The sequence below is a fragment of the Neofelis nebulosa genome, chromosome 14 (assembly GCF_028018385.1).
Source record: "Neofelis nebulosa isolate mNeoNeb1 chromosome 14, mNeoNeb1.pri, whole genome shotgun sequence".
Classification (NCBI taxonomy): domain Eukaryota; kingdom Metazoa; phylum Chordata; class Mammalia; order Carnivora; family Felidae; genus Neofelis; species Neofelis nebulosa.
Window position 1 is genome coordinate 20,482,362 of NC_080795.1, and position 18,895 is coordinate 20,501,256.

An 18,895-nucleotide genomic window follows, 5' to 3' on the forward strand; every position below is an offset into this window, starting at 1 on the left:
CACGTAGAAACTTTCAATTGAGGGGCAGCTGGGTGGCTCAGTTCATTAAGCTGCCGACTTCAGCTCGGGTCATGATCTCATGGTTCGTGAGTTCGAGCCCCACATTGGGCTCTGTGCTGACAGCTCAGAGCCTGAAGCCTGCTTAGGATTCTGTCTCCTCCCCCCCCCCCCCCCCCCCGCCCCGCTAATGTCTCTCTCTCAAATGTAAACAAACATTAAAAAAAACAAAAAAAACTTCCAATTGAAAAAAAGTGTTCTCACAGTAGAATGGCTCTAAACTGAAACTCAACTGTCTTACAATCCAAGAAACAGCTTATGAATTTGATTTAAAAATATGTTTTTAAGTTGCTGTCCGTAATTCTAAAATTTGCTTTTCCAGAATTTAAGTTAACTAGAAGAATCTGGTTCTCCCCATATTTCTGGTATGTTTTTCGTCCATGCACTATGCTTACTAATATCACTCTGCTTGTCTGCACCTATAGAAATAGCAAGGACACCGTTCTAAACAGACTGTCCAGACTCTGATTACCTCAACCTGACCAAGCACAACATGTCTACCTCAGGAGGTGTGTACCTTCCCCGGAGCGCACTTTGCAAGCATCGTTAACCCCATACAAACAAAACGTTTACTTAGGCTAGATAGCTTTAATTGTTGTTGCTGGTGCCTCAACCTCTACTACTATGGACAGATTAAGACTTTTAGTAAGAAAAGACATATAATTCAGAAATTACTGTTCAGTTTTTTTCTTTCAAAGAAAACTCAAAACGCCAAAGCTCAGTGTAAAAACAATGAGCAAGGAAATAGGGAGTTAAGCTTGTAGTGATATTCCTTTTCCACTTGAATAATTTGGGTTATTGGAAATACTGGTTCCCACAGCACTGAGTATAGGCTAGCACAAGATAAACAATTAATAAATCTTTCTGAAAGGAAGGAGAATCAGAAGGAAAGAGGCATGGCCTGAAGGTAAAAAGAGGAGGGAGGGGAGTGAGAAAGGAGAGTTAATGGTGCTGAATGAATCTAATTTGATGGGGACAACTAGTCCAATCTGTGGACACTAGTACGTACATAAAAAAGGAGGAAAGCAGACTAGTACAAATGCTTTAAAAACTGGCCTGTCATCCAAACAGTTTCCAACTGATGGCTCTCTGTCAGTGACACCCACTAGACGATCATCTTGACTTACCAGTAAGCCTGAGTTCAGCAGTCTACTCTATTCACTAAGAGCAGAGGTGCCTACCGAGTGGGGCTAGGGTTAAGAGTCTAGCTCGAACAGTTAAATGACTGAGGGCATTTTGCCAACTGTCAAAATGCTTGTTATTTTCCAGATCACAGTGCCTACCATGCCAGCATTTCAAGGAAATACACAAAGGAGCAATACAATTAAATGTCTGTAGATTTTGCCTGAAGCAAGATATATATATTTAAATGTCCTCCATGTTTGGTTAGATCAATACTGAGTTTCAGTAGACAGTGCTCAGAGCTTCAGATCTGTAGCTCAAATCAAGCTGCCCCATTTTCACGGGAACTCACACATCTCTTAGTTAAATCAGGCTGCTAACCACACATCTCACATCTATGAACGAAAAGCGAATTCAAAATGCAACAAATACTCACTTGAATGTTCTAGTGGCTTGAATGCCATAGCCAATACGGACAGAATTTTTTTTATGTCTCGATATGCTTAATAAAATTTTGAGTATTTAGTACACAACAACACAACATATTAGTATTACCAAAAGTATATTACACTTTATTGGAGAACTTATATCTCCATATATTAGCATCCCAGAGTTTGGCTCTCACTAGTATCTGTAAACAATTCTTCACCCACCCATCCCACCCAAAATCTTCTGGCATACAGAAAATAGACTTAGAAGTAAATACAAAGTACCTATGATTCCACAGTGAGTTTAGTTTTCCATAGTGAAGGGAAAATTACATTTTGAGGCTATATTGTCCAACAGATTTATCTAATGCTTGTTCCTGTTTTGACCATCAATTCTAGAATTATTTTATTGGCTAACTTTAAAATTGCTTTAAATGTAAGAATGGAATGGAAATACCGATGTAGTTATAGATTAAGAGGCACAATGTGGTCTGTTAAATAAATTGTCTTTTTAATTCAAACTACAGAATTCCCTTTCCAGATACTCAAATCTGAAATTTACATTTATACTCATAGACATAAACGTTTTGGAAAGTGTAAGGAAATATAATTAATCATGCTCTCAAATCAAAATTTTAAGATGTATTCAACAACACTGTCTTCAAGAACATGTTGTCCACATTATCACACATGTTAAAAGTCAATATATTTTTATTTTATTTTGAGAGTGAGTGAGCACGAGCATGAGCAGGGGACAGGAGCAGAGGAAGAGAGAGAATCTTAAGCAGCCTCCACACTCAGCTCAAAGCCCCACAGCGGGGATCAGTCTCTTGACTTTGGGATCATGATCTGAGCCAAAATCAAGAGTTGGACGCTCAATTGACTGAACCACCCAGTCACCCCCAAAGTATTTTGATATAATATGTCCTTCTCAGCCTTGAAAACAAACTAAACAGCTAATAGGCCTGGGTGGCTCAGTTGGTTAAGCATCCAACTCTTGATTTCTTTCAGCTCAGGTCATGATCTCAAGGTTCGTGAGAACGAGTCCTACATTGGGCTCTGTGCTGTTAGAGCAGGGATTCTCTCTCCCTCCCTCTCTCTCTCTGTCTCTCAAGACAAATAAATAAACTTTAAAAAAAACAAAAAAAAACTAAAAGAAAGCTGAAGTTCTATTTGAGCCGACTCTGCTCTACCTCAAAGTGAAGCCACTTCATTTCTTAAATAATTTTTAAAATGTTTCCAAAGATATAAATTATTATGCTTTTCAAGTTAAGAGTCCTATGTAATTCTATAATCACTGTATTTCATACAACCTGTTCTAAGAAAAGTGATTCATCCATCAGGCCACAAATGCCATCTGTAAACTAAAATTTCTAATATTTCAAGGGGTAAAGAATGCTGATTCATAGCATACCACATTTATAATGGAAAAAGGAATCCAAATGGCTTGCTTTCCCCCATGTGCCTCCCCCTCTAAAAGCGAGTATGAAATGAACGTGCCAGAGTGGAACTTTAAATTGTTTAGGTAGTCATTAAATTTCAGATGGGTTGTCATGTTTCACAGTTTGAAATAAAGGTTAAAAGTTAGGACCTGCTAATGAAATATAAGCAAATAAGGTTTGACTTTTAAATTAATTTTGAAATCTGCACATATCAACATGATCTTCCTATATTACACTTACTACCACATGCCTGTATTCAGGGCTGTTTAGGCATAAAATAGAGCTCAGTGGTTAAGATCAAGGTCTTTGGAGTGGCAAATTGCCACTTATTTGATATGACCTTGGAAAAGTCACTTAACCTTTCTAAGCTTCAATTTCCTTATCTGTTCTTCTAAAGATAACTGAAAAGCACTTACATAATGCCTGGCACACACTGAAAGAGCTGCTGTTATTAACATTATCAAAGGAATCTCTGCAAGTTGCACTTAGAAAATCAAATGTGCATACAAAACCCTTATATAATTTACAAAATTTTGTTTAAAAAAAAAAAAAACAAAAACCTAAAGGTCAGACTTAATTCTTTCTACAAATGAAAATCACAGTGGCAGAAAAAGAGACCAATGCCTGAAGAAAACAGATCAAAAAAGAAAACAAGGGCACCTGGGTGGCTCAATCACTTAAGCATTTGACTCTTCATTTCAGCTCAGGCCACGATCTCACGGTTTGTGAGATGGAGCCCCGCATTGGGCTCCGCCTGCTTGGGATTCTCTCTCTCCCTTTCTCTCTGCCCCTCACCCACTAGTGCATACACACTCGCTCTCACTCTCTCTCTCTGACTCTCTCAAAATAAATGAATAAACGTTTTTTTTTTAAATACCAAAAAAAAAATAAGAAGAAGAAGAAAAAAAACCAAGAGAAGAACCCAAAAGAGCAACCAATATCCTGGACCGCCTAAAGAAAACTGCCAAGGACACAAGGAAATGGGTGGTCTGCTTATTCCTATAGCTATCTTTTTTTTTTTTTCCCCAGTAAGCTCAATGCCCAATGTGGGGCTGAACTCATGACCTCGAGATCAAGAGTCGCGTGCTCTACTGACAGAGCCAGCCAGGTGTCCCTCCTACAGCTTTTTGATCATGAATTCAAACATCAACGTACGAAGTGGAAAAATGACCAAAAAATTTCCCCAATCTAGAAACAGAAAACCAAGTAAGGAAGTCACATTGCGTAGCCAGTGACAGGTAGTGAGAAATTTTTAACTTATTTGGTTTTTAGAGACAGCAATTTTCAAATCTCTCACTCTCTATAAAGATACCACAAAACATATCCAATATGGCAGCACGATCCAGTAAGGAGGTAAAAAGCTCTCACACCTGCTTCACGTTTGTCCGCAGCTTGATCATAAGAACCTTCTAGGGTAGTGACAAAATAAATACAGAACTGGAAGCATTACCCTCTGAATTCTATCTTGATTAAGCATACTTTAGTACATAAAATATGCAACACAGGTAATTTCTCAGAACATTTAAGAGCCATATACTTTAAGTATCTGATACAAATTAACTTCATATTTAGAAATAAGTATAAAAACTACTTCTAGTTTGTATTTATAGATGCAGAGTTCAATGACTCTAAATATAAATGAACTCTTAATATATACTACCTAATAATTATATTCACAAACATTTATTCAGTCTTTCCGATAGACCAGGCACTATCCTAAAAAGTCAGGGATACTATTTTTTAATAACACAAAAACAGTCTCAAAGTTCATGGAGCTTATATTTTCATAGGGAAGACTGTAAAGAGGTAAGTAAAATATATCACATGATAAAAATCAATCAGGGCTGTGTGCTAAGAAGTGACTGAGAAGCTATTTCAGACTGGTTGGACAAGAAAAGCCTGCTTATTAAATTTAAACCATTTACCTCCATTTGCTGCCAAAATTGATAACAGCTATTCTTTTATTTATATATAAAAATAAATGTAAACACATTTTGCCAGGTTATGACATAATTCAAATTATCCCATGGGTATATATAAACCTATCCCAAATATACACAGTAAGCGCTGATAAACGGATAAGATCACCACCTTTCAATTCATTCATCACCACCTAACCATCATTCAATTCATCACCACCTAACACATTCTGACAGAATTTTTACAATAAAACAGAAATGCTGACAAATATACATTTTGTTTTTTATTTATATTTATTTACATGTTACTTTGCTAAACTCTGAATAGAATAATTTTTAATATTTGATTTTACTTAAAAACCAAAATATTCCAGGGGCACCTGGGTGGCTCCGTTGGTTAAGCACCGACTTCGGCTCAGGTCATGATCTCACAGTCCGTGAGTTCAAGCCCCGCGCCGGGCTCTGCACTCACAGCACAGAGCCTGGAGCCTGCTTCGGATTCTGTGTCTCCCTCTCTCTCTGCCCCTCCCTGCTTGTGCTCTGTCTCGGTCTCTCAAAAATAAATAAATGTTAAAAAAAATTTTAAAAAATTCCAATAGAAGGGCATAATTTGAACTCACCTGTGCCTGTACACAGTGCAGAAGATCTATAAATTTGTAGCCAAATCCGAGAGAAATCTGCAATACAAACAAACAAGCAAACATGAATAAAAAGATGCAGAATCCTCTTAGACTCATTAGCATGGAGGTGATTTTTACAACCAGTATACAAATAACTCATTAATAATATCTTGCCATTAAATTGCATGATAAATCAAGACATAGACTTGCTGTATTATTTCTATTTGGATAAGAAAACATCAAATATGCAAGGCCACATTTCATTGTGAATTATGAGGTGTCTATCCTACAAATTTTTAGTTCCCACCGTAACTCTTATTACACTTTCGTGTAGCTGCTTAGATCTAATGAGAAGCTGAGAAGCAGCAGAGGCCTGAGCCCCCTATTTCCAGACCGCCCTCCCAGAACACAGGAACACAATGCACAATAAATGTCTGCTGAGTAAACAAATAAATAAAATTCGCATCGCGATCTTAATTTGCAGTGATTTATAGGAAACCAAAAGGCTTGAAATTATTGAAATAAAAATCTATGTCATAATTGTTTAACGAAGTTCAGAAGTGACCAGGTAATATGCTATCTCAAAAAAAAAAAATGTCTTAAGTAAAATGATGCAAAAATGATGCTATATATGACAATCTTAACAATTTGCAAGAGCAAATGTAGATAAGGAAGAAATGAAGATGTTCGATCATGAGAGTAGATGCTCACCAAATTTCTTCTGGGAGTATACCCTTGAGAACAAAGACTTTACCTCCAAAGGACCCTGCAACATTTTCTCTGATCCACACAAAAATCCTTTCCACTGAACTAAAGAAGTTTGTTGCCAAGATGCATCGTGAGGAATACAAACACAACAAATAAGTGCTTATGATATTTCACGTGTATTCAGGTTTACTACTTTTTAAGAGGTCTAAAAGGGAAAAAAGAAAAAGAGGCGTAAAGGGGAAAGAAACGGAAAAAAATTCCATTTGGATTTTTACAAGAACCTGATCGGTCTAGAGATCATTGAATGTAATGAAATGCAGCTAGGGTTCAGTCAGAGATGATTCATGAAAAACAAAAGAAAATTTGTATGCAAATAAGAAGTTATCACAGTAAGTAAAACGAATGGATTCTCCTCAAGTGGCAGTCAGTGAGTAGTGTGCAATAAACTGTTATGTAATAGAAGTCATCAATTCTTTCCAGCTCTACTGGGGTAAATGTATTCATTATGCTGCCCTACTTAAGCCCATTATAATTCGATACCAACAACTAATTCGCTCAAGGACATCACACTATGAAACAATCGAGAGCTAAAAGTTGTGATTATTAGGAGTGATGACATTAAACTATTACTGCTTGGTCTATATTATTCAGCGTGTTTTTACTAATATGCTAACGTAACAGGAGGAGAAAGTGCCGACTCATCCAATGCTGAAGAAAGAGATAGAGGGGACATGAAGGTGTGGATAATTTCCACAGTACAAAATGGTATCTCAGTGTAACGTTTTAAATAAGAGGTTATAATGAAATACTTACAAACACAGAATCACAAAACGTTTTACAAGTTCCTAAGGGAAAATCTCAGCCATTTAAAGCGATAGTACAGGCAGCAACAACTCCATGACAAAGCAACACCTTCTACTGCCCACCAGTCGTGACAGTTTTCACAAAGTTCTTTCCGGAGTGTGTTTCGAGGGAGGGAGAGGGGAAGGCTAGGCTGGTCTGGGCAGAGAGACACAATGAAAGTCAGGAACCTTGCAAGAAAGGGCGGAGGGACAGTTGTCACCTTCTTTCTTACTACCACTACTATTTCCACCGTATGAACTAAAAGGATACACCGCCTCTCCACAAAGCAATGGGTCGCTATCAGAGGCAGCACGAACCGCGCAAAGAACCTAGGGGGGTTCAGCATCATTGCACAGACCAGTTCTCGAAGCCTGCCTCTAGCATCTACATATGGCTGCCGTTCCTATTATTCTGTCATTAGCAGCAGCTGAGGTACGTGACCTAGGAAATGTTATTGTGGATTCAACTATAAAATGAGGGTAATAATGTCTGTTTGCAGCACTTGTAAGTATTAAATGAGACGATTACATACATAAAACACCTGGTACACACTAGGTGGTACGACTGCTGTCCTAGCAAGTGTGATCCTGCTAAATGCTGCTAGCTCTGACAGGTAGCTCGACGAAAGGATGGAGAACAGAGGCTTCAGGCCTCCGCTCCACCAACAAGAACTGATTTTTCCCTCAAATGTCGTAATGGCTTTATCTGCCCAGCCTCCAGAGAGATACATAAACATGGAGACTGCTGGGAAATTTTTGAGACAGGGCTCTCTTAAAACTACATCCAAGTTGAAAAAGGGGCGCCTGGGGACTCAGTCTGGTGGGTGTCCAACCCTTGCTATCGGCTCCAGTCATGATCTCACGGTCTTGTAGGTTCGAGCCTGCATCCGGCTTTGTCCTGACAGCGCAGGACCTGCTTGGGATTCTCCCTCTCTCTCTCTGCCCCTCCCTTGCTTGTGCTCTCTCTCTCTTAAATAAACTTTATACTCAAAAAAAAAAAAAAAAAAATTGAAAAGTACTACCTAATTTCAAACCTTACTATAAGGTTATAATAATCAAAACAGTGGGGTATTAGCCTAAGGAAGAGAACACAATCTAGAAACAGGCCCACACATTTGTGATAAAGGTCACAAGGTAATTATACGAGAAAGACAGTCTTTTCAATAAAAGATGCCAGAAACTGTTATACATATGGAGAGGGAAAAGGAACCTTGACCTTTATCCTGCACGATGTATAAAAATTAACTCAAAATAGGGGCATCTAGGTGGTTCAGTCAGTTAAGCATCCGACTTCAGCTCAGGTCATGATCTCACAGTTTGTGACTTCAAGCCCCGGGTCGGGCTCTGTGCTGACAGCTTGGAGCCTGGAGCTTGGTTTGGATTCTGTGTCTCCCTTGCTCTCTGCCCCTCCCCCACATGTGCTCTCTGTCTCTCAAAAATAAATAAATGTAAAAAAAAAATTGACTCAAAATGGATAGGATCACAGATCTAAATGTAAGAACTAAACTACAAAACTTGTAGAAGAAGGCACCTGGAGAAAATTATTGTGGATAGGAAAAAAATGTTTAGATATCACACCAAATGCATAAAATAAAGACCATAAAAGAAAAAAAGCTGATAAACTGAACTGCATTAAAATTAAAACTTCTGCTATTCAAAAGACATAATTAAAAATGAAAACACAAGCCACAGATTGGGAGAAATTATTGGCAAAATAATCATTTGATAAAGTACACGCATTTAAAAAATATAAAGAGCTAAATAATAAGGATAGTCAGCTAGAATAGACAAAAAGACTTCTACAACTCAATTATAAACAAATAATTCAATGTTTTTAATGGGCAAAATACTTAAAGATTTTTTTAATATATTATATATATACCTATATATATATTAATGTTTATTTTTTTGAGAGAGTTCATTTCAAGCAGAGGAGGAGCCAAGGGGAGAGGGGTAGAGAGAGAGGGAGAGAGAGAAATCTCAAACAGGCTCCATGCTATCAGCACAGAGCCCAAAGTGGGGCTCAGTCTCACAAATCGCGAGATGATGACCTGAGCTGAAATCAAGAGTTGGCCGCTTAACCCACTTAAACACCCAGGTGCCCCTATGTTATATATATTATATAAGACGTACGATGGGGAAAGTACACAAAAAAGTACTAAATGTCATTAGTCATCAGAAGAATAGAAATTAAAACCAAAATATGCTTGACATCCAATAAAACATCTAGTGTTGACAAGAACGGGAAGAAACTAGAACCCCTCACATGACATCCCTTGCTTGGTGGGAAAGCACAATGGTATGACCATTTTGCAAAACAGCTTGGAAGTTTCTCATCATATAACCCAACAGTTTGACACCAAGGTGTGTTTTCAAGTCTCTTGGAGACAGATGACCATACAAGTAGTTGTACAAGGATGATTCCAGCAGTCATGGTCAGAACAGCTAAAAAGCAGAGACAACTAAAATGTTTATCATTTGGAGAATGGGTTTTCTAGAATGTAATACATATGTGCAATGGAATACCACTCAACAATGACAAGGCATGGGTTACTGACACATGTAACAACACAAGCCTCAAAAACATGTGCTAAGTGAAAGAAACCAGACACAAAGATAACATTATATAATTCCATTAATCTGAAATTTCTAGAAAAAGTAAAAACTATAGAGGCAAAACAGTGGTGTCTTGGGTTAGAGAATGGAAGTGGAGAATGCCTGAAAATGGGCACAAGAGAACTTTTTGGGCTGACAGAATTGTTCTAAAACTTGATTGTGGATGATGCTGAAAAAATATGTATAAGAAACACGCGACACACATAACTACATATTTACCAAAACTCATCCTTTAAAATGAATGCATTTCATGGTACACCAATCATACCTCAATTTTTTAAATGCTAAAAAAAATTATAAATGACTTTTAAAAAATGTACCTCTATATCCCTGCCCTTTCTTTCTACGTGATAATTGTCATTACTGTGTGAGTAAAGGGATTGAAGGGAGAAAAGGGAGTTCTAGTAGCAAATGGTGTAAACATTTGCCAAGCAGAGAATCAACTAGCAGGCACGAATAACACATCATGGCTCTGAGGCAAAAAATGAGGACTGAGCCTGCATCACACACAAAAAGGTTGCCGACAGCATCAAAGCTGATTATTAATGATTTTTCAAAAGGTGGTGGAGGGTTAGGAGAAGATATGCGCACGCTCGCTCTTATTAATTATTTATTTAGATAGATAGATAGATAGATAGATATGAAGGGTTAGGAACAGGGGTTAGGGTAGATAGGTAGAGACAGATCTATCTATATAGATATAGATCTATCTCTAGATATATCTCTCTATATACAGATAGATCTAGATCGATCTATCTATCTATCTATCTATCTATCTATCTATCTACCTATCTATCCAGAGAGAGATCTATGTATATGATTACCAGAATGAGAGAAGAGCCATATTTCGCTGTTTTGGTTTACCATCACCATCATCAAATCATCACTGCCATCATCATCATCTACAATTTCTTAAAGGCCTCTGTGAGCGCCCCAAGCAGAGGTGGCTTAAATGGTTACCCCATTTGATCTTCCTAACAACCCTACAAGGTACCTACTGCTACCACTATCACCTCCATTGTGTAGATACAGAAACTTAACTGACAAGTGAAATACTCTTTTCAAGGTCACAGAAGCAACGCGGTGGCAAAGCCCGGATTCTAATCCGAAGTCTGATGGCAGAGTCACGCGTGCTTTTACCCACTGAGCTGTTATGGAAGCTCACTGTTTTGATAATGCTATCGTTGTTGCCAACATGATTTGAAAACGAGGATGCCAAAATGTGATCAACGTGAAAACGACCTTCTGGTTTCTGGTATGGTACAAACAAGACCAGCAGAGCATATTCTCCACACCATCTACCCCTGCCGACATTTTTAGTGAATCCTGATGTTCTTTTTGCCTGACCCAAATGTAGCCTCACAGTCTTCTCAAAGTTGCCACTAATCAAAGGAAGTCATCATTCAACACATCGGCGTCGATACACAAATGAAGACTATTTGCCGACCAAAACGACTAACTTGAGTTTTTATGGACAACAGAGCGTATGGCACATGCTGTTGAAGAGAGAGGGCTCTCATCAAAGGGAGCCTTAAAACTGCCATACTTCCTATTTCAACATTAGGTTCCATTATTGGTCTTCGTGTTATTTGGCCAGCACCACCCCAGTCGTGTAGCCAGTCAGACAGGTTGGTAGAAATGAAGAGGACACATGGGGAAAGGGAGAGAAAGCCAGAAGTATTACTCCAATTACTTGAGATTTTTCAACAGTTTCAACCAAACATATCTGAAACATATACGCATCACAAGTGTATACTCATAATGAATGATTAGTACAATCAGTTGTTTTCTTTTTGGTTAAAAGCACAAAAACTCTCAAATAACTTAACAAAAAACATACCTTGAACTCAGCATGTTTCAAATTATAGTACATCAAAAGGACATTCTCTCAAGACTTAACTATGAGAGTATTTCAGATTATTGAACAGCATACTATATTTTTTATTTGATATATCTATTACACATATCTTAGATAATATAAAAGTATCCTGGGGCACCTGGCTGGCTCAGTTAGAAGAACACGCAACTCTTGATCTCGGGGTTGTGAGTTCAAGCCCCAGGTTGGGTGTAGAGATTACTTAAATTTAAAAAACAAAACAACACAAACCTAAAAAATAAAAAAAAGGAAAAGAAAAAGAAAAGAAATCTCAAAAAGAAGTATCCTAAAACATAGCTTCCATATATATTTTAACAAAATACTACAATATTAAAATCCCAAATTTGATGTGTTGTAAAAATCTTAACATAAATAATATGTATAGAATTTGAACGATGTAAGGTAAAATTCTTTCCCAGTTGTTAAGCCGATGGTGCTAAAAATAACATCCAGACCACGGAAGAGTAAGTTATAAGTTAACTGAAGAACTTCTATATATACTTCAGGTAGCCTCTGTTTTCTTCGTTTAAAAGGCTCGACCTGCACTGCAGACAATGACTCTTAACTAATGAAAGTCTACAACAAGTAATTTTCATTTTCCAAATTCTTTTTTAAGAAGGTCAACTTAAAGATCCCCTTAAAGTGACATTTAGCTCATAACTTATGTGTAAACATTAATTAACGAACCTTTAAGTATTCCTTCCAACTACTCATTCTGCCTATTACACATATAACTTAATTCGCTAGAGAAGCCTTCAGTTTTCTAGAACTGTTGCATAAAATTAACTGAAGTTCAATCTTAAGATGTTCTTTTGTTATTTTAATTCAATTTAATAAAATGCTTCAAAAAGTACAGCAAGTTAAACAAGTAGAGATTTAGATTTATAACTTAATGACTTTTCTTCCTAAGTGTAAAAAAAAAAAAGTTCTAATTAGATACATAGAAAAGGATATATCATCAGCCTAAAAATTCCCAAGCTACAGGTAGGTACACAAACACAATGGATATGAATATGGTACAAAATAACCTACCCATCAAATTCATAAATCTCATATGATCATTCCTTTCATTTTTGTTTCTCACCCACCATGGTCTGAGCCAATGTAAAAACAATACAGCAACTATCATAAACCAGTAACTCTTCCAAGAGTAGTATTCTTGCCAAGAGACAGACCTACCAGAAAAATCAGTCTCATACATGTACATGAATGTACACGGCTCACATTTGGAAGGGGACTAAACATATTCAAGTTGGAGTCACTAACCTGAACATAATATTTAAATCCGCAGAAATGGTTAAGATTTCTTAGGGAAAAGCCAGAAGCAGGAGGAAGACCAGCAAAGACAAGTACTATAGAATCCAAGAGGAGACAGTTCTGAGAAGGAGAGGGTGCTCAAAATCGTTCAGTGCTATGAGAATTACAGTGTCTACCTGGTCTGGCAAGCAGAAAGTGCTGACGACCTTCCTAAGAACAGTCTCACTGGAATGACAAAGATATAAAGCAGACCGGAGAAAGCACTCACAAAGGAACCGGAAATAAGGATTTGAACACAGCACGTGCAAATAATGACTATCATCGTCACCTTACGCTACAGTTAATCTTCCCTTCTAGACTGCTTCTTGAGGGCAAGGTAAGGTTTCATCCACCTGCTGGGGCACCTGGGTGGCTCAGTCAGTTAAGCCTCTGACTCCTCATTTCGGCACAGGTCACGATCTCTCGGTTTGTGAGTTGGAGCCTCGCGTTGGGCTCTGTGTTGACAGCGCGGATCCTACTTGGGATTCTCTCTCTCTGCCCCTCCCCTGCTCACACACACATACTCTCTCTCAAAATACATACATAAACTTTAAAAAGAAAAAAAAAAAAAACCAACCTGCTGTTGGATTAGTGATTTTTAAAACAACATTCCTGCAGAAGTCCTGGGGCTTTAATTAGGGAGCTCAGCCCCCAAGTCCACACATGATACAGTTTTTAAGGAATTACAGGAGAGAAAAGGAAAAATAAATTACCGGTCAGAACTTCATCTTTCTGAAATAGACATAAAAGACTCAGAGATGAGTCTCAACCAAGACTAGAACATGCCATCCTGACAACCAATCAGTCTTCCCAAAATAAAAGGCCCTAAAACACAATTAGTAAGAATTTTAATTGTTTTTCTCCCACAAAATGGATAACCTTTGCCTGCAATGCTTTCCTTCATTCTCCTTGAAATGAGAATGTTACTGAAGCCTACTGTGTACATCAGAATAATAGATGATTTCTGTACATTGTCAGTTTATTTTTCACAATAAACCAATCTAAGAGGAAATGTCTACCTTCCTTAATAAAATATATACCCTGCAACTATTAGCAGTAGGGGAAAGAAATCCACTTAGGAAGAGGAAATAGGACTGTGAACTCCTCAGAAATTCACCTTCTCCTAGGCTTTTCTCCCTAATTAATGCTGCAATGACCACTCTCCAATATAAAACGAGCCTAGAACCCCCTTCCCTAATATCCCTGAGGGCAATGCAGGTTTCCTAATATCCCTGTGTAAAACTCACCTCAAGACTATGGGGTAACAAGAGAGACTGAACCAAAAGCAACATTAAAACTATATGATCTGGGGCGCCTGGGTGGCGCGGTCGGTTAAGCGTCCGACTTCAGCCAGGTCACGATCTCGCGGTCCGTGAGTTCGAGCCCCGCGTCGGGCTCTGGGCTGATGGCTCGGAGCCTGGAGCCTGTTTCCGATTCTGTGTGTCCCTCTCTCTCTGCCCCTCCCCCGTTCATGCTCTGTCTCTCTCTGTCCCAAAAATAAATAAAAAACGTTGAAAAAATAAAAAAAAATAAAATAAAATAAAATAAAATAAAACTATATGATCTGCCTACCCAGGACCGGGAGGGACACAGTCTTTAACCAATACCTAACAGTATCCTCAAAACCAGCTTCACAAGGACCAGCATAAACTTTCTGTCCAGCAGAGACCCCCCACTGAGATTCTGTTTCCTCTCTCAGGATGGGCTTCCCCAAATGACTGTCACTGACTGTGCATTCCCACCTCCTAAGAGGAGGCCACACCTTTCAACAGCATATGACCGCATTAAGTTAATCATCATTTTAACATAATAAAGGGAATATTCATAAAAAAAAAAAAAGATGCACACAGTATGAAGAAGATAGCATTCTTAAAAAGGAAGATGTTCTATAAAACCTATTTTACAACCAAGAAGAGGTTAGTACAGAGGCACCTGAGTGGCTCAGTCAGTTAAGCATCTGATCCTTGACTTGGCTCAGGTCATGATCTCCCAGTTCTTGGGGGTTCCTGAGATTGAGCCCGGCCGTCAGCACAGAGCCTGCTTGGGATTCTCTCTCTTCCTCTCTCTCTGCCACTCCCTCCCTCCCCCACTCGCTCGCTCTCTCTCAATATAAATAAACATTTTTTTAAAAAGAGGTAATACCATTTGCTTAAAGTCAAAGAAGGTGTGATGGAGCTGGGTGTCAAACCCAGGTCCCCCTGACTCCAGCATTATGTTCTTAATACTGACTGCCTGGCAGGCAGCACCAATCTGCCTAAAAACAATGAGGAGGGAGAAGGAAGGTGACAGAAGGGAGAGGGGAGAGGGGAGAGGGGAAAAGAGAGAGTAGCAAGCCCTAAAAAAATGGTATTTTTTAAAACTTGAAAACAGCCCACATGTATGTATATGTGTTCATGGCTATAATTTTATGTCACACTAAGTTTTTTAAAGTAAAATTACAATTTTACATAATGTAATTAAATGTACCAACCTTTTACACTTTTAGAAAGAATATGGTATTCCAAACAGGAGCCCTAGATTACAAAGAGAAAGCTATGCAATTTAGCATGTGGGAAAATGGAGAGCTCATCCTTGGAGTACAGATAGCACCTAGTCACATGTTTATTGCCTGTATGATCTCACTGAGTCAACTCACATATCCAGCGGTCACTCAGAAGAAATATTATCGAAAGATACTTCATCAGAATTTTTTTTAATGTTTATTTATTTTTGAGAGACACAGAGTGTGAAGGGAGGGGAGGGCAGAGAGAGAGGGAGACAGAGAATCCGAAAAAGGCTCCAGGCGCTGAGCTGTCTGTCGGCACAGAGCCTGACGCGGGGCTCGAGATCACGACCTGCAAGAACATGACCCGAGCTCAAGTCGGACACTTAACCGACTGAGCCACCCAGGTGCCCCCTTCATCAGAAATTTGATTTGTTGTGTGGGCCTATATAGAGTTTCCCACTGGTAAAAATTTTTAAATGCAATTTTTCATTTGACTGCATTTCTAGGTTCTGACAAAAACATTGAGGAATATTGGAGAAAATGGGATCCTGTGGCAGGAGTACCATTTTGAATAAAAATTTAGCTCTGGAAGAAACTTAAAAATAGGTTAACTACTCAGTTTTATGGATGGGAAACTGAGGCTCAAAGAGATGAGCACCTCCACTGACAGCAATAGCACTTCTCATTCACCCTCTGGTTAAAGGAGTTTCTATGAACCCCAAAACAACTACTACCCTCAAGACACTAGCCTTCCTATCCTATCTTAACTAACTGCTATGGAAATCATCATCAAATATGTCAACCTTCGTATCACAGAAGGGCATAAGGTACACAAAAAGGTACGAGAGGTTTGTAACTTAGTTGTGAATCTAGAATATGTAGAAAAAATATCTAACAATAGAAAACATAAATAAAAATCAAAAAGTCTGGAGATGAGCTTCCTAATATCCTAAACATACAGAATAACAAGAGCTACCTTTTGCTAAGTATCAAGTATTAACTGCTGTGATACAAATGTTACAAGCATTATTTTTGCTATTTCCCATAAATAGGCATCTATCGGTTCCATTTTGCAGGTGAGGAAACGGAAAGAAGTTAAAGCAAGAGGCAGAACTAGCAGCAGAATCTAGGTCTTTCTGAATACAAACCCTCCACTTTTCCCTGTGGTTTCTATCCTACTTCCTTGCTCGGGCTTCAGTCCTCCGCACTTCTTGCTCCACCCACCACCTTCCTCCCCTCCCCCACATCCTCCCCAGGGGTGGGGGGTGGGGGGGTACAGGTGCGGGGGTGGGGAGAATCGATGTGGTATCATGAAGATGCTTTCTAACATCCAGCCATTACAAAAAACGCCACAAGCACCATTCACCCAACAAATGAATTCGCTCAATACAAACCTGTGAGTTACCCCCAAATGTGTCACTCACAAGATTATTCAATTATTGGCCTGTTGTGCCTATAAGCAAAGAAAATGGAAGAAATACTGATACTGTAGGATAAAAGACAGATATAAAGAAAATTTAAAAAGCTGTGACAACTCTCTCCAACACAAAGAATTGAGTTTAAAAAGAAAATGAAACAATCCTAAAACCTAAGGTGGAACAGTTAAGAAAATAAACTAGAGTGGCTGGAGCTTTCCTTAATCTGGGAATCTCAAAGTCCAAGAACACATACAAATGTCCACAAAATTTTCATTCTGATGACAATCTCAGATTGCTTACATGGATATGCTAAATCATGGATAACCATTATCCACACTGGTTGACAAACTAGTTGTTTTGTTGTTTTTTTTTTAAGCGCATTTATTTTGAAAGAAAGAGCGATCACACATGTGTGCATGAGCTGGGGAGGGGCAGAGAGGGAGGAGAGACAGAATCCCAAGCAGTCTCCACGTTTTCACCAAAGAGCCCCACAGGGGACTCAGTCTCACCAACCACTCCCTCCCACCAACCGGGAGATCATGACCTGAGGGGAAATCAAGAATCAGATGCTTAACCAACTGAGCCATCCAGGCGCCCCCAGGCTAGTATTATTTTAATGTCTTTCACATCAAGTCTTGAGAAACAGTTTTCTGTAAGTTCAAGGAAAGAAAAATAGTGGGGGAGATTTGAAGTATCTTTACACAGCTAATAGTATATGATGAACTCAATGGAATCTGAGCTCAGGTTACTAACAGCAACTTTGTTATAACCAGACAACACTGCATGGTATTGTTAACTTAAATCTTATTGCTTTAGTAGTTTTGTTAATATTTAGTTAGTAAATGTGGTTTTATTTTATAGGTCCTAATGAAACTAAAATCTTTCCACGCTGAAAAAGAATCAAGTAACATATACTAAAATGGTGTTTCTCATAAGGACCATTACACCAGTTAATTCACCCATTATTTACAATAAATATGGCTACAAAATATAGATTTAAAAAATTCAGGTACAGCTTTTATTTTTAAAAAAATTCTGCTGACAAGTCAAAGTAAGACCCTACCAGTGGTCCCCAAAATGTCTGAGTGTAGCTCCAAAGCAAAATTTTTCTAGGTTTAAACCTAAATGAGAAAAAATGGTAGTGCTTTATTTTTCTATAAAGCTAAACTTTATTAAATTTAGGATTTTCCTTTATTGTTAGATTATGAGCTTATCATTTTGTGGGGTTAAATTTTCCTTCTGTTTTCTGAAATGGTGGTTATAGCCGATGTTTTTTGTTTGTTTGTTTTTTTCCCCTTGTATCATGGCTTGACTGAATTCAAAATTTGGCAATCCTACATCAGTTCCCTAGATTTGGGGGGAAATGTTTAATAGTTCATAAAATCAAAATCTCTAGGTACCACTGGCCTATTATAAATGGTGTATTTATACACACACACACACACACACACACACAGATACACAAATACAGGTACTCCCCTCTGGCACCACGGGGGAAATCCATTTTGAGCATGAACTTGCAACCAAGAAGTTCTTGTTTCTACCCAAAGAAATTTTTAACACTCCTTCCTCTCTCACGCAGGTCTAGGAAGAAGAGCACTCCAGGCAGTCAAGCCAGAACAAGCATGAAGACAGGGAGAAAGGAGCTATCATCAGGTCCCTAAGTACTTAAAAGTGGACATTTTGCCGAACATCCTAAAATAAACCACATCCTAATAAGGTTAATAGTAACAATGACAAGTCATACATAAAGAAACTGTGGAAGACTAATGATAGCAATAAACTCTGCCACACCTCCCACTGAGAAATGAAGTATAACTGCCCTCCCCTTGACACTGGGGTTGCCTTAGTGATTGGCCTGACCGAACAGACTGTGGCAGAAATGATATTCTGGAACTTCTGAGCTTTGAAGCTGCCGCCCAGGCCTTTGGAACCCTTAATCTTGGAGTCCTGAGCCACTGCATATGTCTGACTACCTTGAAGCCGCCATACTATGAGGAAGCCCAACATGGTCATCCAAAGAGGCCAAATGAAAAAGAGAGTGAGGTGCTCAGCCAGTCCCCAGC

General features: G+C 38.6%; 1 protein-coding gene across 11 annotated transcripts in view; it reads right to left on the reverse strand.

Moving 5' to 3' along the window:
• Positions 1-18,895, reverse strand: part of NCOA2 (nuclear receptor coactivator 2) — a 291,623-nt gene that overhangs the window by 188,484 nt on the left and 84,244 nt on the right. For all 11 annotated transcript variants that reach the window (XM_058699787.1, XM_058699793.1, XM_058699792.1 and 8 more), the window contains exon 2: positions 5,589-5,645. The gene's annotated coding sequence lies outside the window, so the exon portion shown is untranslated. The remainder of the gene's footprint in view (positions 1-5,588; positions 5,646-18,895) is intronic.